Genomic DNA, 25,143 nt, shown 5'->3' on the forward strand with positions numbered 1-25,143 from the left:
CAAACCCTTTTTAACGCGCTCATTATATCGAAAACACCCACTTTTCAACACACTCATTGTATTGAAAACACGCACACTATATTTAAAACTCTTTACACGCAGTTGGAAAGCTGTAAAGCACTTGTAACATGGATCCGTTATGTTATTTTACTGCCCCTGAACCAGTAAGAACAAAAACGAAACTTTAAAACTGCAACAAAGTAGCACACTAGAAGCGCGTGTGTAAAACTGAAACTGACATGCTGTTCACAGTTGACGCGTCCGACCTAATCCAAGTCGAATATCTGCGCGTTCAGATCTCTTGTCTCCTGTCTGTTCCCCTAGAGTCCTTGAAAGCTGAAATGATTGCAATAGAGTCTCGCTGCGACGGATCGCTTTTGCGATCTGGTTCGCAGGTGTGAAACCTAAAAAAGGGGAAAAATTCAAAAACAATACAACAGCGGCTTACATAAGCACGTTGAAATGGCATCCCACCTGTATACAACACACAAATAATTGAAAGATAAGGATAACCAATCAGACAAATAAATTACAGATACCACAATACAATATTACACAACTCCTCAGCCCACTCCCTCCGAGTCTTTGTGATTTTCAGGCTGAGACTGGCGTTCAGCCGTGATCTTGGCTGTGTATATGGGCCCCAAATATCAATAGGACGGGATTGACAGGGGACCAGCGTCGAGTACTCCTCGCAATTAATGTTACAAAAGGCCATACTCCTGAGCTAGGACTTCAGTCTTGGCGGCCGTCTGTCACACCATAGCAACCCAACTTCCCGTTTTGCCAGCAAGAATCCCAGTGCTGCAAGTTTACGAACGTTACGTGAAAAGTTGGCAACATAGCCCAGCAGTGCAATTTCTGGGGTGGGGATCAGGTTTAGGCTTAGCATGTTGCTGAAAGTGCGATGTATGTGGGACCAATAATCATGTAAAAGGGGACAGGTCCAAGAGAGGTGACGAAGTCGGCGAAGGGGGCCTTACATTTGGGGCATTAGTGGGGACGATTAGGATCAATTTTGTGTGAGTGTGCCGGGGTGTGATCCAACCTACGTAAACATTTAAAATGGATTCGTTTGTGTCTACTGTTTAGGGAAATTTCCCTCGTGGCTCTGCAGCACTGTTCCCATTGTTCGTCAGATATTGCTTTTCCCAGGTCCCCCTCCCACGCATCGCGTACCTTAGCGCCAAGGTTGGGGAGTGCAACACTACACATTCTGTATATTTTGGAAACTAAGTGAGCTCCCGATGGGTGCTGGATGAGGAAGGTGAGCAGGGAAGCCTCTACGGGAGCAAGCGGAAATGTAGGAAACGAGGCCCTCAACAAGGATCGTAATCTAGTCAAGACAAAGGAGTCCATGAACGATCGGTCTGTGAAGCGTTGATCTTCAGATGCAGAAAAAGCATGGCCATCAGGAAAGAGATCGCCAATGGTGCGAATGTGGAATTTGGCCAAAGTGTGTTTTACTACTGACTCCCCGGTGATCGGGAGCCAAGAAGCGTTGGGCAAAGGAAGGGCTGGTGAATACAATTGGTCCAGGCCAAGAAGTCTGCGCAATCTATCCCATGCCCAGCAGGTTGATGAAACCGTCTGTATATCTAGCGGATCTCGAGGGAAGCCCCCAGGAAGAACAGTGGATAAGAGTCCCGAAAGGACCAGGTCTGCTTCCGATTTCAGATACAGAATGCGGGCATCTGCGTGAAACTAAGAGTACGCATATGAGCATTGTGCAATTAAAAAATAAAGATCAGGAACACCAAAGCCGCCTCGTTCATATGGAGGCATCAAAACCCGCCAAGTAACACGCGGATTCTTATCACCCCAGACCAACCGCAATAGCAATGAACGCAATTGGGGAAAAAATTGGTGAGAGGAATGGGGATATTATTAAAAAGATACAAAAAGCGAGGAAGAACAACCATTTTAATTATGGCAATTCGCCCGGGCATAGGTAGGGTGAGGCGAATCCATCTCTCAATCTGGCTTTCTAGTGCAGCAACCGCACTACCGTAATTTAGTCTAATGATGGGGGCGGTGTCTAGATGAATATGGATCCCCAAATATTTAACTGAGTCGTGACTCCATTCGAGGGGGAAAGAGCAATTCCATGTGGTAGTGCATGGGGTGAGCGGGAAGATGACTGTTTTGTACCAATTAATGCGTAAACCAGAGAATTTGCAGAAACGAGTTATTTCCAGAATCAGTGGTTTCAGGTTAATGTGAGGCATTCTGACATATAAGATCGTATCGTCCGCATACAGCGATATCAGAAGTGGACCAGTACGAAACTGGAGTCCACGATGTAAATGTTTTTCTTGAAAATGACGGACCAGAGGATCCATTGCCAGGATACAAAGTAGAGAGGATAAGGGACATCCTTGACTTGTGCCACGCGATAAAGAGAATTGCTCAGTGATGGTGCCATTATGGCGCAATCTGGCCGTTGGTGCTGTGTATAATAGTGCCACTGTGGAGACAAAACATTCAGGCATGCCCATGCGTCTCATGATGGACAGGAAGAAGGGCCACTCCAAGGAATCAAACGCCTTCCCCGCGTCAAGAAGGTTCGCTGCGGCCGGAGTGGAGGGATCTATGCGATGCAGAACAGAGAAAATGGTCCTCAGGTTTAACGAAGTTGAGCGATGTGGGACAAATCCAGATTGAGCAGGGGATATGAAATACTCCATCAGCAATGAGAGTCGAATGGCGATAACCTTAGCCAGAATCTTATAATCAAGAGTTTAATAAAGAGAGAGGTCTGTATGAACTGCATAAAGTGACGTCCTTGCCTGGCTTTGGAAGAAGAAGAATGATTGCCTCTCTGAACGTGGGAGGCAGACAGCCCGTTTCAAGCACCTCAGCATATACTTCCACTAAGTGGGGGACTAAGATCTCTTTGTAGACCATGTAGAACTCAGCGGAGAAGCCATCAAGGCCAGGCGCCGAGGAACCTATCAGCGAATCAATAGCTTCAGCTATGCTGTCCTGAGTGATGGGTGTAGCTTGGAATTCCTGCATGTGCTTTTCAAGATATACCATAGCAATCTCGTTGAGATAGCTACCCCGGTCTCCCTGGCCATCTGATAGTGTGGATGTATATAAGGTTTTATAGTAGGACAAGAAGGTGTTGCAAACCTCTGGCGTGGAATGGAGTATATCACCCAGTGGCCCCACAATTTCTGTGATATAAGACGAATTATAAGGGGGGCGAAGCAACTGTGCCAAAAGCTTGCCTGGTCTGTCACCCTCTCCATACTGCCGTGCTGTGTATTGTTTGGTCAGGAACCTCAGCTCCCTATCTGCCTTGTCTCTAAACTCTATCATTAACGCCAGCCATTTGGCTTCCTTCTCATATGAGTGAGTCTGTAATAGTTCCTCATCTAGCGCAGCAATGTCCCTTTCAACGCGGGACAGTGTGGAACGAATGTCTCTTAAAACGCCAACATGGTTGGCAATGCAGACACCACGAATGGTAGCCTTGAATCCCTCCCAAAGAACTGCCCAGGAATCCACCGTACCAGTTTTGAGGTCGAAGTATTCCTCAATGGCTTGTTGAACTTCTTCAGTGAAAACGGGGTCAGCTAGAGCTCTTCCAGGAAATCGCCATTGTCTCTCGTATCCACCCAATCTAGGGATCTTAAATTTAAGAACTATGGGGCATTGGTCCGACAGCATACGCAGGAGCGTGAGAAGGTTATCAACCGAACCAACAACCCCAGTGGAGAGGAGCCAATAATCAATTCTGGTCCAGGTATTGTGCTACCCAGAGTGATGGGTATAGGCAGGCAGCAGTGGGTGCAGTTTTGCTTCGATGTCAATTAAGGAGAAGTGTGTGCATATGTCAAGCAATACCGGGCGTGATCAGGCTTTAGTGTTGGGGGAAGAGGACGTGCTGTCCCTAGTGGGATTCAATAACAAATTAAAGTCCCCTCCAACAATTAACAATCCTGGATCAAGCTTAAAGAGGTGCACCTGTAAATCTTGGAAAAAAGAAGGGGAGTCTGTATTAGGGCCGCAAATCCCAACTAATGTGAACTTGTATCCCATAAGGGTCCCCGTGACGTTATGTATCGGCCCTCTTTGTCAATGATGCTGTTGGAAAGAGCAAACAGCACACGTTTATGGATAATTATGGCTACTCCTCTAGAATACCTGCTATAATGGGAAAAAAACGGAGGGCACCCCAGCTTCTGGCAACCTGAGAGGTGTCAGAGGGGGACAGATGTGTCTCCTGCAAAAAGGCAATGTCAACCTTGTGTCTAGTTATATAGTTGAGGACCTGCTTACACTTTTTAGTATTATTCAGCCCCCGAACATTCCAGGACATCAGCTAGAGCTCGGAAGGACTGGGCTGAAGACCTAACTTGGCCATTTGGATGACCGTAGCAAGAATAATCTGAACTGTGTGCAGCTCCCTTCCCACTCAACGGCATGATAAACGATGTAACAGTCATGAATGAAACAAAAAAAAAACACCCACCACCGAGCCTCTTGTCAACCCCCAAGAGGCAAACCCATTGCAATCTTTTAGTAGAGCGTAGCAAGATACATGACATTGACAAATTAAGAAAGCAATCCACAATATCAAAGACGCCCACAAAAAGCAAGTAAACGAAGGCATCCGCCATGGGGGGCAGCAACGCCTCGACGGTCGGGCAGACCAATGTGTCAAGTCATGAATGAACAAGGAATGTACTTAATCATTCAACACAGCAAAAAGAAAGGGATATGGCATGGTGGGCCGTCAGGCAGTTCCCGGGTCTGTAAAAAATGTAACGCTGTTTTGTGAATCCGGAAGCAACATTTGCATTCTACCCATGTTTTTTGTAGTTCTGGCAAAACTCTTGCACCTCTGTAGACGTGTCGAAAATGCGGAACCTGCTGGCAACTTCAACTTTTAGACGTGCTGGGTAGAGCATACCGTACTTAAGGCCCAGGTTCCTCAGGGTGGCCTTGACACCGTTGTATTTATGTCGTGCCTCCTGGACAATGAAGGTGAAGTCCGGAAAGAAAGACAATGCGCTACCCTGCCACTGGACCTCTCCTTTTTCACGGGCAGCACGGAGAGCAGCGTCGCGGTCGCAGAAATTAATAAGCCTTGCCATGGTGGGGAGTGGTGGCAGGCCAGGGCGAGGTCGGGGGCCCAAGGATCTATGGGCACGCTCCACCACAAACCCCAGCGTGAATGTCTCTCTGCTGAACAGGTCGATGAGAAGTTTTTCTACGAAGATATCCATGCGTCCAGTTGAAGTCGTCTCCGCCACGCCAATGATGCGGATGTTGTTGCGGATGTTGTCTACTACGCGCTTCAAGATCCTCGTTCTTGATAGCTACTTCTAGCCGTTTCAATGATTTTGCTGCGCTGTCTTCCATGTCCGAAACTCTGGACTCCACAACATCCAACCGCTGGTCATGAGCCTGCACCTTAGACCCCATGTCGGCCAGTTTTTGTTTGAGGCTATCAAATCGGTTGTCTAGCGACTGGAAACCGGCCCTCATCTCACTCATCATGGCGGTGACCAAAGAGGTTGCGTCTTCACGATCAGAGAACTCCATCGCGCCCGTGGAAGAGCCAGTAGGGGCATCAGCAGTTAGAATAGAGGTTTTATCAAAGCTGAGTTTCTGTTGATTCGGATCCCTCTTCCCCATAGGGGAAGCAGTGGGATGGTAAGCAGCGGCGAGACAGCTATGCGGTAGAGGACAATGATTTCGCACAGCAGGGGGGAGACCAGGGTCAGCGAGGGGTCACCCACTACCACTATTAACGAATTGGCAGAGATATAGGCAGAGGCTCAAGCGGACAATGAGATATCTAGGGGGCACCAACGACAAGGCACATAAGAACCGCACCAAAGTCAGTGGTGTATCCTCCAACCAGTCAGGAGACTGATATGGTGTAGAGACCCAGTGTCAGAGGCCAAAGGGCGGAAGACTGAAGTTGTGTCAATCCCAGCGGCAATCGGCGCGTGTCTCTGAAATGGCTCACCAGTGGGGGGACCACAGACTCGACCCAACACAGCCCCAGGCCAGACACCACTAGCACCGTATAGCTGCGATGTGCAGTTGCAATATTCCCAGTTGGCCGAAGTGAAATGACCAGGGAGAGCAGTTGGCTCGGCCACCACGACTTTCCAAGGATTCCTCGAGCACCGTCAGCCAGCATAGAGCAGGAGAGGCCTGTGCAGAGCTAAAGATAAGCCCGGTCACGGCTAGGGAAAAGGCAGCGAGGGAGGGCGGGCCGCCACTAAGCAGGGGGGGCACTCACGTCCGCAGCGCCCGCCGCCACCACCGCTGCCCACAGAACACCCAACACAAACCCGCCGGACAGGGCCGCTTAGAGGCCCCGGTCCGGGCCCACGCCGTAGGCCCAAGAGCCGCAAGCGCGCCCCAGAGACCGGGATCAGCACGGCCCGACCCCGAACTGAACCCGGGGAGCAAGAGGGGGCGCACCGAGCGCCGCGATCGGGTGCAGGACATAGCCGAGGCCCCACAGGCGCAGCACTCACCTTTCGGCCGGGCGCAGCTAGGGATTTCACTGAGGAGGGGAGTGAGGCCCTTGATCTCCTCCGCCTTTCTCGCTCCTCACGCCTTCCCCAAACACTGTTCGGGCACCAGATGACAGCAGATCGGCACCGCTTCAGGATGGAGGTGTGTTGTAGGGCCTAGAAATGTGCTATGACATGAAAAAATGTACGATTGGAAGCCCGACCTGCGTTGCTTCAGGCAGAGGCAGCCATCTTAGTTGTCTCCGTGGCCACGCCCCCACCCTGACACAGCTTTAGCATAGTCCTTCGGAATCATGCTACAAATATTATGTAATGTTGCCTTTCTTGAATTTTTAATATTGAGTTTTACAATTTCTTGCTAGAGGTGTCAGCTTGTGCTACATCCTAAAACACAATAGTGAAACAAATTGCCAATTTATATATGAAATAATCAATTTAGGCCTCTCTTAATATTACAAGTACTCGCATATTTTTCATCAATAACGTTCAAACCTCTGTCTGTTAAAAGAAAAAAAAAAGGGTTGCACTTACTACAAGAATCCATTGAACACCAGTATTCGTAGGACAAGTTTCAGAAGGTACCTGCATAGAATAGAATAGAATGTGCTCATGACTAACTTTACCTGTCATCCAAACTCCATACGAAAACACTTACAAAAATGCCAAGGTATGAATGGATTTTCAAACATAATTCAAAAGCAACAGTATTTTCTTTGAAAACAAGTACACAGATTCACAGCATATCGACATGTGAATTTTTGCCTATTATTCAATTTTTTTCATTATTTTTTTGTATGTCTCTTGTACACTTCAACAATAAACAAACAGTTATATTACCAAGTCATTACAACCTGACGTAGTGAACAGTCACAATTGATAATTGATAATTGCCCATGAAGATAGAGGACAACGCTGTTGCAGAAAGTGCTAAACACTAACGTGAAAATAAAGGAAAACTTTAAATAGATTGAAAAACAACTTTTTTTGGTTGGTCTGGGTTTAATATTCATGAAGCTATACGTACATTGGTTCTTGACAAACATAACTTGGCAAGGTACGCATTGATGACCTATTAACAAAATTATTCAAAATTACACTTAGTTATTAACTAGTATCCGATTACGACTCTGGAAGAGGGAGGACCACCAAACTAGCATGAGCGCGGTGGTGGCGGTACAGCCACCGCCACACCGGCGGTACAACCACCCCAGTCAGAGGCTGCAATATGCTCGGTGGAGTCGCTGTAGCACCGCAAACCATATTAAGAGTTTCCTCTCCGACAACGGTGATATGGGGTTCCACCTCCATGTTTACTGTGGCAGACAAGAAACCAAGGGGTACCTACAGGGCCGCTTGTGCCTCCTCTTTATCTGGATGCACACAAGAGGTCAGCACATTGTGAGGCATTTCCTAATACGGTGGCTTTTTAAAAAGCATTGTGACCTTTAGAAGAGGAACCACTCTGTAAATGCCACGCTGTTCACCAGACTAAACTGTGTCTAAATGATATAGAAACTGTTAGAAATGGCGATTTCCGGTTGGCTAAGGCTTGCGCCAAAGCCAGGCAGAAACCACCATTCTACGTCAGGGTAAGGAAGTCACCCGCCAAGATAACCCCTGCTCACCCTCTTGGTAGCTTGGCACGAGCAGTCAGGCTTATCTCAGAGGCAATGTGTAAAGCGTGTGTGCACGCACCCAGCAACAACACCCAAGGCCCACCACAAAGGAAACTCCACACAAGGTTATATATAAAAATAGCCTTTGTATTATACCAAACACATTAGATAATAAACACACACTTTACAATGTGCCATAGGCACGGGCAGAATTTACAGGGGATTGTGTACATGGGACAGGGCCACTTGGGCCACTGTCAGGAATAAGCACTTTTAGAACTCGAACTTGGTAGAATTAGCACTCTGTAGGAATATTGCTTAGCCCATAGCACATATAATAACTGTAGCACCAACTAGCAAATGCAGCACACAACCAGTAACCACTGGTAAAAGGTAAGTACCACCTATGCAATCTTAAACACCTTAGGCAAATATCACACAGGGAACCATGAACTCACTAGCATCACCTATACTAGGAAACACCCTCCTAAGCATAACAATACATTTAGAGGTATAGGCATAAAAGCATTGCATATGATATAGCAATCACATTAGGCAGCTAATCACATTTGCGCAAAAGAAAAAGATCACACAGGGCATAAACACGTACCCCACGCAAGGGCACAACACATAAACTGTCCCCAGGTCAACTGGCCTCTCGGGGCTCAAACGCCCTTTGTCCAAAATGTCAGGGCAGGCTGTGCGGGCAGCCAACAGAAATGCGCCAGAGGGACAAGCCTAAACATAGCAGCTGCCCACTAAGTGCTGGTCAGCTGGTGATCTCCTCTGGGCTCCAACAGAGACAATGGGGCCCAAGCACGACGTGAGAGCCACGTGGGCTCTAGAAATAAAATGCGCACTTGGAGCCTTCTAGGCTCTAGATAAACAAAATGCCCCCAGGTTGGAGCCACGGGGCTCCGAACCAAATATGCCCTCTTTAAGCCTTGAGGGCTCTGAAAAATGCTGCCGCACTGGGGGGAGCGGACGGCTGTCAACCGGGGCCGCTCTACCCTCCGAAATGCCCCCAAAGAAGTGGGAACCACGGGGCTCTAAACACAATGTCCCCGACGTTGGAGTCCCTCTCGGGGAACTCGAAAGACAATGGCTCTCAGACGTGGGCTCTTATGACAACTGCCCGGAATTGTTGGAGTCCCACTCGGGTGGCCCGGAATCAGCAAATGCCCCCAGGAGCCTTGCACACCTTTCCTTGTGTGACCCGACCTCCCGCTCCACTTAGGCGATCTCTGGCCCCACTCACCAGGTTTGCAGGACTCCTCGGGCCGGTCGACACTCACCGGGCCCTGTCTGGTGCGAGCTGCAGTCTCCGCTGGGCTCCGGTCTCGCGGCAGCTGGGGAAGCTGCGCACGGGACTCTCCTCTCTCCAAGGGAAGCCCCTTCCTTAGGGCAAGACTGCTGGCGCCGGCTTCACCCGGTCCCCCGTCTCGGGACTGGGCCTTCCGTGTGGAGTCTGCAAGGCTCCAAGCTGCTGCCTCCTCTTCGGACGGATTTCAGGCCTCACCCAAGTCACGGGGAGGAGTGCCTGACTTCCGGTCCCGGCTACATTTTTGGTACTCCTGGGCTGCGGCGGTGACACAGGGAAGGTAAACGAGGGGTAGGCTCCCCCCACGTCCAGACACAACAACGGGGTGGACACACGTATGGTAAATATATTTTAAAAAAACACTCTGCAAATATGCGGCAGGCGGGGTGGGCACCCGTGACGCGAGCAGCCCCAAATCTCCACAAAGCGGGGTGAGTACCCGCCCGCAACAGTGAGCATGCAGCGGGGTGAGCTCCCGTGATGGAGACACAAATGCAGGAGAATCCCTACGCCCAAGGCTTCCAGCTCCGTGCTGCACTAGAAATAAAAGTGCTCCCCTGGGAGGAAAAACAAAGTGCTTTCCAGGCACTTGAAGGCAAAAGGAAGTCCAGGGAAGTTGTGTAGGAGGTGGGGGGGCAAATCTGGGCCCAGGGGCCAGCTCACAGGGCCCTCCAGGCAAGGAGGCAGTCCCAGTGGCGGTCCTCCTGGCGCCCAGCAGCAGTCCCCCTCCCAATTAGGATCAGCAAGAGAACAACATGTATGGGGTCACAGCCCCTTCTTATACCCAGAAATCCTTTGTCGCAGGGTGGGGGAAGACCAGTCGCAGCTGGTTTTGGAGCACTCTGTTATGCTCAGCCCCTCTCCCCATTCGCTAGTCAGGCTAGGGTCATCAGTTGCACCACAGGGGGCGGAGCCAGCATTGTGGTCCCAGCTGCACTCCTCCCACCCATCTGGCTGTCAATCTCTATTCACCACAGGGACAGACCCATACTGACTCCTGGAGCCAGCTCCAGCCAATCACAAGCCAAAAGGTCATTTCACCTTTATTACACAGACATGGCAACTTCTAGAAGTGGCACTTCCACACTAGACACATTAACGCCGCACACATCATCGTGCAGCATTTAATCACACGAGCCTGCACATACCAAACTCGCTCCTGCACTCCCCACGCATCAGGAACTACCAGGGACACATACATTCCCCATGCATTCCTATGGGAGGGCAGGCCAACCTTACCACACGCACGCACTTTACCCTGGGACACAGTGGTAAAGTGCGCAGAAGCCAAAAATCACTAACACCAGGTCACAATTAAAAGCAAAAAGTTCAGGGGTGAACCTGCCAGAAGGGCCAAGTCCAACAGAAACCAACCTCATCAACTATCCATTGGGGCTTTTTGAGTGAATGGAATGAAGAATCATAGAGTTTTATGATCAACACTATTGTTTTTAAATGTCCAATCACTGATTTGGTACAAGCAAAAGTATTTTCAGGTTGTTAGATGCATGGTCTTTTAAGTCTGTGGATACATAAGTGATAAACATATTTTTAAACAAGTTTGCAAGACACGTTCATAAACCTCTAAACTGTCAGTCACCCGAAACAAAATACTTTCATTACATAGAATAATTTTTTTTAAACTTACTTGAAGTTATCTAGAGTAAAACTATTGTTATCAAAACAACAAAAGAGGGAGGATAGAGGTTTCTAATGAATAGAATCTGCCTCCTGATAGACTTTATAAAAACAATGGGATTCTATCCTGTATATCTCTTTTTTAATTTTTAATTGCTTTTATGACTGGTGAAAGAGGCTTTTCTCTGCAGATGTTAGAGAGAAGCACTATGTGTTTTTAAAAATACCCCTCACACACTATGAGTCCCATAGTGTCATGCTTCATCATAGGGGTCTTCCCGTCCCTCTACGGGTGGGGCATGCTACGACCTACGACTACGCGGGAGCACTTTTATTGTGAAAAGACTATGTGTGTGGTGGAATTAGTGAGAGTGATAGGGAAAGTGAAGATTATAAACGATTAAAAATTTCCTGGCCAGTGGAAAAAAACACTGTATTCAGTTCCCTAGCTGGCAACCTTAAAAAGGGGAATCAAATAAGTGGGGTTAAATTTACTCCTACCTGGTCGACATGTTTCGAACTTTCGAACGCAGTCCCCACTGTGTTTCTCATCAGGACCTAGATACGATTCCTACTGCACTCTACACAATTTAAGTGGTTAAATAGTATGCCTATTATCACACGAAGGCTGACCCCAAAGAACATTTGAACAATTCTTCTAATTCAAAACACAATAAAAATTTCATACCAGATCCCCTGCAACCTCACTTGGAAATTTGGCTTCACGTCCATACATAAGTTAATAAGGGGACACATTTGTTGCGGTATGTGGCTTCGATCTTAAAGCAAACAATGCATGATCCAATCTTTAATAAAGGTTTTAAAAAAAAAACAATGCATGATCCAATAATAAATCCAAGCCGTTTTGATGCTCATTCACATATTTAGACAACGTGCTGTAATATTCCAAAAATATTAGCATGTGGCATGATTGTTACTGACAATATATGAATTAAGTTTCTTTCCCTTTTAATCAAATATTTTCAATTACATTTGTTTCATGTAATCTTCAATGTTTCAAATTACTATTAATATATCATTGAACACCAAAGACCTGATTTCCTTGCAGATCGGACTCTTATTTGACCGACAACATAGCGGAAGTGTGACCTCCCGAAAAGGAGTGGGCGGTCCTCTGCCCTCATTCGAATGCGACCACCTTTCACGGCGGTCACAAAGTGTATATTTTCCATTGCGGCTTGTGCTGCGGGCTGCTCCACTCGCTGCAATAGAAAACGTACACTTTAAAAACATAACTGCACCTTGTGTGCCACACATGATGCAGGGATGTTTACCCAGGCCCCATAGTTAAAGCCCAAGGGCAAGAGGGCCCCCTTATGGGCACCCAAAGTCACTTTACACGTGCCTTTTCATGGTGTGCGAACCTCCATGATAGGCCCGGTGGATTTGCCCATTGGAATCCCTACGGCGGTGCCTGAGCAGGCAATGCCCCTATTGTAGGAATTACGGACCCTCCAATGGTCCAACTGGCTCAAGGTCTGTCCCGCAGCCTGCTGCCTCTGACCGCACGCATTGTAATGCGTCAGTTGGACCGCACAGGATGAGCTGTAAGATGCAGTCAGACCGCCATCAGAATAACCCCCCAAATAGGTGTAAACTTAAAAATATTTAAATGAAAATATTTTATAAATAAATTACAGGTCAACATGTGTCTAAAAAACAGATTGAGAATTAGCTTTACCTTTTAATGCTAGCATTAGTATGCTCATCCAAACCATGTATCTGTGGATGATATGCTGCATTTACAGAATGTTCTATTTCTAAGGGTTTTGATAACTCAGAATTAATCTGAGAAGTTGTTTTTATATTTTGTATTCAGATGTTTGAAGTAGCAGTAAAAAGTATAAAGAAAAGGAGTGATATGTAAATATGTAGTCAACAGATGTGTAACACCTTTAAAAGCACTATTAGACTAACAGGGGCAGAATCATAATACCTTTCAAATAAAGATAGATTTAAATCATCCAAGTTTCAAAACCAAACAGACACCTATAGTATAAAATGACTGTCCCCCCCCCCGAATCAAAGTAACCACATTAAGTGACCACAATTACATCATCCTGGACACCACTCTTTGGGGTGTTAGGTTGGTTAAAGTAGGAACTACAATCACAAATGTTGAGCCACACAGACCTAACGGGGTCAGATTAAGATGGGCAGGGGATACGGCCCATGACCTAATATGTTCTATAGTGAAAGACAGCTTGGCAGATATTATTTTCATTCTTGAAAATAGTGCTGATTATGAGAAGATTTTAACCTCTTTCCTTGGCATTAATAATTCTATTGATGCCAGGTTCACTAAACACAATACCGGTAAGCGTAGAAATGAACCTGGTTGGTTCAATCATTTATGTACCATCTCATTATCTAAGCTTAAACAGGCGCTTGCAAAAAAGCCCAGGGACACCGCTTCAATCATTAAATTAAGAGCGAACTACAAGCTTGCACTGAAACAGAGGAAGAGTGATTTACAGCAGCTGACCTGGGACTCCCTTAATCAAGCAGCGGAGTTATCCAATAATACTCTGTTTTGGGCGACGGTCAATTCTCCTTTTCTTAAAGACGAAAAGACACCAGAGTTGACCTCTAATGTCCGGAGTGAAGGGTGGGTCGCTCACTTTTCTAACATCTTTGATAGAAATGGAAGTGTAGACACCGACCCTAGCTGGTGGGTTGTTTTACCATTGGATATAACAGCTGGCGAGGTTGAACTTGGCACACGTGCGAGTAAGGGGGGCAAAGCCCAAGGCCCTGACGGGGTGCCAATTGATGTATACAAGGCAGCACCTGGGATGTGGGGACCTCTCCTGGCTAATGTTTTTAATGCAGCTGTGTGTACTGAGGCCCCCAAAACCTGGGGAGAATCTATCATTGTCCTGATTTATAAAAAGGGCAGCAGGTTCGTTGTGAAGAATTATCGCCCCAATTCTCTTCTTGACTCCTCAGTTAAGATCATGAGTAGAGTCGTGCTTGTCAGGTTAGAGGAATGGGTCGAGAGAGAGGGCATACTGGCTGACAGCCAGTATGGTTTTAGGAAGGGCAGGGGTACACTCGACCAGTGCATCAATCTTGATTTACTTATCGGGAAATATACTGAAGCAAAACCTGGCTCACTTTACCTCTGCTTTGCTGACCTAAGTAGCGCCTTTGACATGATAGACCATTCTATCTTATGGCCAACTTTGTTACAGTTGGGAGCTCCAGAGGGCATAATCTTCTTCCTCGCCAGGTTGTACGGGAATCTACAAACATGTGTGCGCTATGGCACCAAAGGCGAATGCACCCCAAAATGTGGTGTCAAAAGAGGGATTAGGCAGGGCTGTGTATTGGCCCCCTTCTTTTTATATTATTTATTAATGGAATGGATGCCATTCTGAAAAAGATTAATGCAGATGCCCCCCAGATCTATGGCGTCCCTGTACCGGTGTTATTATACGCCAATGAAGTCGTGTACTTTCTAGAACCCCCTTGGGATTACAACGTTTGATTGATAGTTTTTCTACCTTTATTACGGATAGAAGACTAGTAATCAACAAGGGGAAAACACACACTATGACCTGTGGGGTTAAAAGCAAATTTTCAAATGCCTTTTTTATCGATAGCGAAAAGGTGCAGCAGGTAGATACATTTTGTTACCTTGGTATCACCTTCTCCAAAGACAGGAAATGGACCGAAGAATTTACCAACATTCGGAATAAAATGGCCAAAAATTCTTTCGGTGTTTTTAGATTTGCTGCTAAGTAAGCATGGGCTGAAAATTCATTCCGCTCGCGGAATTTGCGGTTCCGCGATTTTGCGAATCTCGCGAAATCGCGGTAAAATCCGCGAATCAGCGGGGACGAATTTTCAGCCAAGCACTTACAGGGTTACAGCAGCAGGTGCAAAAGTTGAAGCTAATTATTGTAACCTTTTACAAAAGGGTTACAAAGAAATTAACTTCAACTTGGGCACCTGCTGCTGTAAGCCTGTAAGTGCTTCCTGGTGCCTCATTGCCTACTTGCAACTATTCTCTGACCCTGCTCTGACCCTTGAAGCAGGGTCAAAGAATAGTTACAAGTAGGCAATGACGCGCCTGTCACGAAAATTAAACCTCAACAGGAAGTACTGACAGATATAAAAACAAGCATTTGCAATGCAATAGGTCTCGCATTAGGAAAGTTTGAGCTATTGGTCTTGTAAATTACAATTTTTTTTATTTATGTGTTGGTTTTGAAAATAGCTAAATTAATAGCTTTGTCATTTACATTGCCAATAGTTATAACTTTCGCAAATGTGACACCTTTAGCATTTGTAATGCAACATGTTTTGTATTTACATGGCTTACCTGTATTGATATTACAAATTACAATGGCTTTTCATTTTTTTAAAAAAATTAATACTTAAATAAAAGTGATTTTAATTTATAATGGCAATAGCTTAAACTTTTGTAAATAACTTTTGTGAAGATTATGTTCAGTGTATTTTATTGTGACGAAAATCCAAGAACAGAAGTGAAATATTAACATCTTTTTGTGATATTTGTAATAAAGTTTGAAGCATTGAGAGAGCATATTTGAACCAGTTGTTGTTGAAAGGTTGCTCAGATTGATGCTGAGGTGGCGCTGAGTGGTGCTGTGGTGGTGCTGAGTGGTGCTGTGGTGATGCTGAGTGGTGCTGTGGTGGTGCTGTGGTGGTGCTGAGTGATTCTGGGATGGTGCTGAGTGATGCTGGGGTGGTGCTGAGTGGTGCTGCTGAGTGATGCTGTGGTGGTGCTGAGTGATGCTGGGGTGGTGCTGAGTGATGCTGGGGTGGTGCTGAGTGATGCTGGTGTGGTGCTGTGGTGGTGCTGAGTGATAATGTGGTGGTGCTGAGTGATGCTGTGGTGGTGCTGAGTGATGCTGTGGTGGTGCTGAGTGATGCTGTGATGCCGCTGATTGGTGCTGTGGTGGTGCTGAGTGATGCTGTGGTGGTGCTGAGTGGTGCTGTGTGATAATGTGGTGGCACTGAGTGATGCTGTGGTGGTGCTGAGTGATAATGTGGTGGCACTGAGTGATGCTGTGGTGGCGCTGAGTGATGCTGTGGTGGCACTGAGTGGTGCTGTGGTGGTGCTGAGTGATAATGTGGTGGTGCTGAGTTATAATGTGGTGGTGTTGAGTGATGCTGGGGTAGTGCTGAGTGATGTGGTGATGCAGAGGGCAGAAAGGCACAAAAAGCAGTCTAACAAAGGGCAGAAAAACAAGGGAAAAACGAGTCTAACAGAGAGCAGAGGGGCACAAAAAAACAGTCTAACAGAGGACAGAAGGGCAGAAAAACAAGGGAAAAACGAGTCTAACAGAGGGCAGAAGGGCACAAAAAACTAGTCTAACGGGGCAGAAAGGCACAAAAACGAGTCTAACAGAGGGCAGAAGGGCACAAAAAGGAGTCTAACAGAGGGCAGTTGAGCACAAAAACAAGGGAATAACAGAGGGCAGAAGGGCACAAAAAACGAGTCTAACAGAGGGCAGAAGGGCAGAAAAACAAGGGAAAAATTAGTAACAGAGGTTTCCCGTAACTCTGCTGCAGGACTTTGTCGCTGTTGCCCACCTGACTTGTGTCTTATCCAGCATTCCTCTCTCACGGCCCCTGTCTCCCCCCAACGCCGCAGCCTTCACCATCCTCGGCGCGGCCGCTGAGTGGGGGGGACTCTATCATCCAGAGTGCTTTGCGGCAGGAGCCACTGCCACAGCTGATCCGCGCACCTGGGGGCGCTTTAAAATCGAGGCCAGCCCCAGGGGAGCGGGTTTCCGGTAACTCTGCTGCAGGACTTTGTCGCTGTTGCCCACCTGACTTGTGGCTTATCCAGCATTCCTCTCCCACGCCCCTGTCTCCCCCTGCCGCCGCAGCTTTCACCATCCTCGGCGCGGCCGCTGAGTGGGGGAGACTCTATCATCCAGGGTGCTCTGCGTCAGGAGCCGCCGCCACAGCTGATCCGCGTGCCTGGAGGCGCTTTAAAATCGAGCCCAGCACCCGCGTCGCGGGACGCGCGCGGGCGACGACGGGCTAAATCCGGGCAAAGGGCGGGCCTTCTGTGGCCCTCCGAGGCTTGAGGAGACTGGGCTGGGCCATACCCTTTCCATCACTCACCAGGTCCTATCGGCCTATCGGACTATGAAAACAAAGGTAGTGTAATATCTGGCGCCACCTCCCGTAGATATATTCCTACATTCTGTGCATTGTTGTTGCTGTTTTGGTCGTGTTGACTCAGACCCCTGCTGGCTATTTGCTATAGCATAAGACTAACGACCAAATGAAGCGGTTACAATCCCGCTGCTGGAGCCATTGCTGAATTGTGGAACTGGTGACTGCTTTGCAGACGCGGCTGTGGGGGAATGCGAGGATCAGCATCCTTTGTTGTTGATAACAGCCGGTCCTCTTCCCCCCCAACCAGCCCCGCTTACTTGCTCTATTTCATAAGGCCCCACTCACGCACCGCGGGACGCGGGGTCGTATGAGGCCGGGCCGGGCTTATTCCGTTTTGGTTTCCCTTGCTACGAACCATGCCTTGCGTTTTGTATTTTTAGGTTCGGTTTATTCTATCTTCTTAAGTGCAAGGCAATATGGTTCTTCGCTCAGGGAAGGGAAGGAAGGTAACCCTTTCGACTGCTGGTGGTGTAGTAACGGGGACTATGGACCAATGTCTTAAGCGGGCTACGGACATCCTGGAAAAGGAAATAGCCCTGACAGAAAAAAGACTGTCTTTAGATCTTGTGACAGGAAAACGCTCATCCCTGGGTCATATTGGGGTAGCTGCTTCACCTGATCCAGGATTACGAGATCTAACAGCTGCCCAACGTCCTATGTCAAATTCCATGTTGTTAGAGTCAGATACTGTAGAGGCTACCCTAAATTCCACTCAAATTAGTACAGCTTTTAGTGGAACTCCTGAGTCACTGACTTTGCAAGGTATCTCCATAACCTCTCCCTTACCGCCTACCCCACCTTTACCACTTAGTCCCCTAGAAAAAACACTGAGTCCTGTCCTAAGGGAGAAAAGTAAACCTAGCCCGAAAAAGATAATCAACAATAATAATAGTAAGAGTAAAGAGGGGGCGGGGCCCAGAAGGGGAGTCTGGCCAAAATACCTAAATTAGCTCATCCAATCGGGAGCCCCCAGCCCTCTAGTTTACAGATCGGGCTCCCTAGTGACATCTACCCTTCTGAACGCAGTACACATAATGAGCTACTGGGGAAAATAGAATGTTTAATGAAATCTCTAATATTGCCCCTCATTGAACGAACAAAAATGATTAACAGCAAATTGGACCAGCTAGAAAAGCTGGTAAAGGATAATGCTAACACACTGGGTAAGCTAGTCTCTGTCAGGGAGCCTGCCAAGGCACCTGTTACTGATAGTCTGCCACATGGACATTGCGGTGCTGAATGGGTAATTATTAAGAAGCCTGTAAGTAAAACTGTACACACCCCTAATGCTGACCCCCAGTACTGTCAGGGAGGTATCACACCTGCTACAAATAATAATCCTGCATTTAAACTGTTTACCGGGCCTCCAGCGGCAGCCCTGGCTACCCATAAGGAGCCTGATGCCTCACCCAAAGAAAAGGGGGAATAAGCTTATAGTAAGAGGGGGAGAATATTAACACCGGAGCTACCCCCGGAAGCAAGCCCTTTAGTGGTTATTCTAGCTGGCGTTCCAACTTTGAGGGAGCATGCGCAGGAATCTTTTGCCTCGCTTAAAAATAAAGTGATTAATTGGCTCAATCTGAATAGACCGTTGCCTCCCCAAATTACCAGCGAGATCGTTATGGTAAGGAGAACACCCTGGATAGGTAGAACGGCAAAAAGGATAAAAGGTGATGCATTGTGGTTACCTTTAGAGACCCTAGTACTGTTTCTCATATTTTTGCATGGCCTAGCCAAGGGTTGAATGGAGTTATCCAGACTCTTCCTTTAACCTTTTTTTATCCGCCACCCTTTGTAGGGGCAACCATGGAGAGGTCTAATCAATGAACAAGGGTTGAAAGGAGGTTAGCGAATAGGGGAACCTGGAGTAGACCGGATCCTATATACATTCTGGACAGGTTCATTAGTTACAATCGTTTTAATTGTCTTGAGGCGGTAGATTGACGGTGCTCATTGTTAGAGATACGGTTTCACCAGGATCAGGAAGGGGAGGTAAGGGCCAATTTAGAACAGTTAGAGCCATTAAGTCAAGTAGAGCTTAACTTTATGGAGGTTTGTGACCCAAAAGGTAGCGTAGTCTCAGGTTTGCAGGAGGGTGTAGATAAGGGTGAGATATGTGGCCAACCGATTCCTCCTGTGACGGGGAAATGTAGCGTGAACCCCAACCCAGTATACCCGGGGGCTAGAGATGCTGTATCCAGGGAAACGAATATCATACCCGAATTGGAACAAGCAAAAGTTCAGAGGGGGTATAAATTTGCCTGTTGGAATATCGCAGGGTGGAACAGCAAAATAGGGTCCTTGGGATGGAGAGATATTGTGGATAGATATGACATCATTTGCCTCCAAGAGACATGGTGTGTGGAAGACATAAGTTATGAGGGATTTGTCTCATTTAACCTACCAGCCCAAGGTTCGACCATGGGCAGAGCCAGAGGCGGTCTCCTGATTCTGCTTTTTATTAACCTCCTAGTGCAAGTTATTTTACATGAGAAGGTTGGATGTCACTCCCAACTGTTATGGCTGCGTCATAAAAATGGCCGTAACGTTTTGTTGATTAATTATTATAATAACCTGCCAGACTCATTACGCTCAACTGCAGTTATTGAATTGGAGAAGGCCATGGACAAGATCTGCAGGACTAATTTTGTTAATTTTGTATTCATCTGGGGGGGGATTTTAATGTTCTAAGCAAAGTATGTGGCTTCAAAGATGATAGTGGTGATGGTTGTCTGCATTTTATACATATTGTTCCTACATTTACCGGGAGGAATGCCGCTACGGTTATTGACCATGTGTTGATCTTAAATAATATCAGCGGGTTTTGTGATACCCCAGTTGTATTGGATCTTGCGATGAGTGACCACAACTGTGTCACACTGGTATTAACTATCTGGGGCAATAAAGTACTAGCAGTTAAAACTGTTGTTACTGATATTGTCCCAAGCAGACCAAATGGCCATAGGATTAAATGGAGGGGAGATAACTCTGAAAACCTATTGGCTAAAATAGTGGCGGCCTGCTTGCCTAACCTGCATTGTTGCTTGGATGTGAACACAGATTCAAGGGACATTTTGATACATTTCAGTAAGATCAATGCCCTAATTGGTAATATTATGACCATCACTAAAACTAGTAATAAGAAACCGAGGGCTGGGTGGTTTGACACCGCCTGTTCGGAGTCATTACGGAAGCTAAAGAAGGCCCTAGCTAGCAGGCCTAGAGATAGGTTGACTATTAAAAATCTTAGGGTTGCTTATAAAGGACAGTTAAAGCGCAGGAAGTATGAACTACAGGAGGAAGCATGGGATAAGTTGACCAGGGCTGTCGAACTCTCTGACAGTAAACTTTTCTGGGATACTGTTAATTGTCCATTCCTTAAGAGCGATAACACACCAGCCCTCACTGCCCAAGTTAGTGAGGAATGCTGGGTCTCACACTTTACGAGCATTTTTGACCCGGAAGGGGTGGGTAATTCCGTGACCATGGTGGCCAAACAATGGCCAACTATCCCTTTAGGCATTACTGTTCTAGAGGTAGAGCTTGCCATTAGACGTAGTAAGGGTGGGAAAACCCCAGGACCTGATGGGGTCCCCATCGACCTGTATAAGGCCGACATAAAATTATGGGGCCCCGTCCTGACCAAGGTTTTTAATGCGGCAGTTGTGGAAAACATCCCATATACTTGGGGTGAATCCATAATTATTCCAATATTTAAAAAAGGCGATAGGTCGGATGCGAAGAACTACCGACCTATCTCCCTTTTAGACTCATCACTTAAAACAATGAGTCGAGTACTGCTGGCCAAGTTAGAGGAATGGGCGGAAGCTGGTGGCATCCTTGCGCGGTCCCAATTTGGGTTCCGTAAAGGTTTGGGAACCATAGAACAGTGTATAAATTTAGACCTCCTAATAGGAAAGTATACGCGCGCCAAGCAGGGGTCGTTGTTTCTCTGCTTCGCTGATCTTAGTAGCGCGTTTGACCTTGTAGACCATGCTTTGCTATGGTCAACCTTATTAGAGCAAGGTGCTCCTGCCGAGATTATTTATTTCTTAGCTAGATTATACTCTAAATTATCTGCCCGCATAAGATATGGTCAAGGGGGAGAACTGAACTTAAGCAGGTCAATTCTAATGCCCCACAAGTAGATGGTCTGGCTATTCCCGTTTTACTTTATGCCGAAGATTCGGTGCTTTTATCTAAAACCCCTTGTGGTTTGCAGAGGTTAATGGACAAGTTTGCGGGCTTCATCAAGGGTTAAAAATTAATAATACTAAAACTTTTATTATGCAGTGTGGGAAGAAGATGAGGAAGCTGAAGCCATTTTATATAAAGGATAAGAAAATAGAAATCGTAAAAAAATTCTGCTATTTAGGTATTACGTTTAGCAGTAATGGTATGTGGTCTCAAGCGATAACTAATGTTAAAGCCAAAATGTCCATGGAATTTTTAAATTTGCGACCAAGCTTGGGGACCGTCGTATCCGTGATATGCTGCACATCTACTGTTGCAGATGTGTTTCAATCGCATTATATGGATCCGGTGTATGGGGGTATAGTCGCCATGTGGATCTACACGTGGAAGAGAATTGTTTTATTAAAAAAATGTTATGCTTACCCAAAGCAGCCTCAACTGAGATTACAAACCAAGAATTGGGGTTGGAGTATCTGTCCGACTTAATTACCCTAAGGCCCCTGATGGTGTGGAGAGCAATCTGGGTGAAGGAAGAAACTGGTTTTACCAGGAGTATTGTTAGTGATTGCCTTCGCCTAGATAAATGCTCACAGATCCCATGGATTCATTATGTTGTGGAAACAGCCAAAGATGTATTTAATCTAGATGTTCAGGCCGACCCCAGCAGATTATCCGATATCCCCAAGAAAGAGTTAAAGTGTCGCTATTTGAGTAAAAAAAGCACAATTACGGAGAAATGTAAATATGCTGCTAATTACACCACAAGTTTATTATTCCAATGAGGTTACACCTGGCTTTCAAAATTATCTGAGGATAGTTACTAGACCATCCCACCGGTTTGTCCTTACCAGATTACGATTAGGAATCGTCCACCATTTGGTGGCGTTTCCCCGTATGAAAAATCACCTTTCCATACCCTGCCCTTGTAATAAGGTTACAAAACAGAGCACGGTGCATTTAATATTTATTTGTGATCTTTATCTACACTTTCGGACTGCTATTTGAAACCTTTATTTAAAAAAAAGGCTGTAACAACGATAAAATCAGCTATGAGTCTATTGTTCTCCCTGGAGGATCCCGATATCTGTTTTTTTACAGCTATATTTATTTTGAAATCAATGTCCGCTAGGAAAAGCATGGTCTTTTAATCTTTTAAGCTGTTTTTTAATTATTACGAGCTGCATCATGTCTATATTTTTAATAATGTCTTTTAACTGGTATTTGTTGTGATATTGGAAATAGAGTGTATCAGTGGATGTATATTGTATATATTATGTTTGCTTTTATGATTGTTCTTTGAAATAATCGAATAAAGCTTTTGAAACAAAACGAAACGAGTAGCAGAGGGCAGAAGGGCACAAAAAACGAGTCTAACAGTGGGCAGAATGAATCCCTCCCTGCCTGTTTGTCCACGAAGAGGCCACCTTTTTGTGCAATACCTCTACTCAACTGGAGTACTTTCTACTGTCTAATCAGTAAGTGTTCCCTCGTTGGCTAAATGTATAGGGGCAAATTTACAATAACTGGCGCATCCCCAGGGATGCGCCAGTTATTGTTCGCCGCAGCTCCCCCACCCATGGTGCGCCGCATTTACAATGAGGCGCACCATGTGGCAAAAACGGCACAGATGCGTCACACATCTGTGCCGTAAAAGCAGCGCATTGCTAGAGCTGCGTCGAGCTGGCAACGCAGCCCCAGCAATGCTCTGGGGGCCCTATCTCCCAAATGCTGCATCAAGCCTTGCGCCTGCTTCAATTGTTGCAATCTTAGAACTACAAACTAGATAAGTAAAAATTTTTAGGGGAAAGGGTACCTCCAATTTCTCAGGAAGACTTGGTAGGTCTGAAGAGATGCTGTCAGTGAATCATGAACTATAATTTCCTTTGTAAAAGGTTTCAATATCAGAGAAAATTATATAAAAGCAATTGGAAAAAAACCATCAGCAAGACAAAGGCAATAAATGAATGTTAGTTGTACTTTAAAACCACTTGTTCTATCATTATAGTACTTTGAAATATAATGTGTGTTGAATTATACCTAACAAAAATGAATTGTCCATAACATGCAAGTACCCTGACACAGTTTTAGAATAGTCCTTCTGACTCATGCTGCAAATATTATGTATTGTTGCCTTACTTAAATTTTTAATATTGAGTTTTACAATTTCTTGCTATAGGTGTCAGCTTGTGTTACATCCCAAAACACAATAGTGAAACAAATTGCCAATTTATATATGAAATAATCAATTAAGGCCTCTCTTAATATTACAAGTACTCACGTATTTTTCAACAATACCGTTCAAACGTCTGTCTGTTAAAAGAAAAAAAAAGGGTTGCACTTACTACAAGAATCCATTGAACACCGGTATTCGTAGGACAAGTTTCATAAGGTACCTGCATAGAATAGAATAGAATGTGCTCATGAATAACTTTACCTGTCATCCAAACTCCATACGAAAACACTTACAAAAATGCCAAGGTATGAATGGCTTTTCCATCATAATTCAAAAGCAACAGTATTTTCTTTGAAAAGAAGTACACAGATTCACAGCATACCGACATGTGAATTTTTGCCTATTGTTCAATTTTTTTCATTACTTTTTTGTATGTCTCTTGTACACTTCAACAATAAACAAACAGATATATTACCAAGTCATTACAACCTGATATAGTGAACAGTCACGATTGATATTTGCCCATGAAGATAGAGGACAACACTGTTGCAGAAAGTGCTAAACGCTAAAGTGAAAATAAAGGAAATCATTAAATAGATTGAAAAACACATTTTTTTTGGTTGGTCTGGGTTTAATATTCATGAAACTATACGTACATTGGTTCTTGACAAGCATAACTTGGCAAGGTACGCATCGATTACCTATTAACAAAATTATTCAAAATGACACTTAGTTGTTAACTAGTATTCGATTACGACTCTGGAAGAGGGAGGACCACCAGACTAGCGTGAGCGCGGCAGTGGCGGTGCAGCCACCGCCACACCGGCGGTACAACCACCCCCGTCAGAGGCTGCAATATGCTCGGTGGAGTCGCTGCAGCACCGCAAAGCATATTAAGTTTCCTCTCTGACAGCGGTGATATGGGGTTCCACCTCCATGTTTACTGTGGCGGAGAGGAATCCAAGGGGTACCTTCCGGGCCGCTTGTGCCTCCTCTTCATCTGGATGCACACATGGGGTCAGCACATTGTGAGGCATTTCCTAATACAGTGGCTTTTTGAAAAGCACCATGACCTTTGGAAGAGGAACCACTCTGTACATGCCACGCCGTTCACCAGACTAAACTGTGTCTACATGATATAGAAACCAACCTCATCAACTATCCATTGGGACTTTTTGAGTGAATGGAATGAAGAATCATACAGTTTTATGATAGACACTATTGTTTTTAAATGTCCAATCACTGATTTGTTACAGCCAAAAGTATTTTCAGGTTGTTAGATGCATGGTCTTTTAAGTCTATGGATACATAAGTGATAAACATAATTTTAAACAAGTTTGCAAGACACGTTCATAAACTCAAAACTGTCAGTCACCCAAAGCAAAATACTTTGATTACTTAGAATACTTTTTTTTAAACTTACTTGAACTTATCTAGAGTAAAACTATTGTTATCCATACATTAACTATAAATATTTAGGGCCTTATTACAATGTCATTTGGAAAGCCTGCA

The 25,143-nt window shown here is 45.7% G+C and overlaps 1 long non-coding RNA gene across 1 annotated transcript; it reads right to left on the reverse strand.

Annotated features, from left to right (window-relative positions):
• Positions 1–313: 313 nt before the first annotated feature.
• LOC147662047 (uncharacterized) lies at positions 314–23,853 on the reverse strand. The gene is made up of 3 exons (XR_015305991.1): positions 23,801–23,853; positions 7,038–7,088; positions 314–404 (listed from the first exon to the last, which is right to left on the reverse strand). It is a non-coding gene; the product is annotated as an uncharacterized LOC147662047 (long non-coding RNA).
• Between the last annotated feature and the right edge of the window lie 1,290 nt (positions 23,854–25,143).

The sequence above is a fragment of the Lissotriton vulgaris genome, unplaced genomic scaffold, assembly GCF_964263255.1.
Source record: "Lissotriton vulgaris unplaced genomic scaffold, aLisVul1.2 SCAFFOLD_314, whole genome shotgun sequence".
Taxonomy (NCBI): Eukaryota; Metazoa; Chordata; class Amphibia; order Caudata; family Salamandridae; genus Lissotriton; species Lissotriton vulgaris.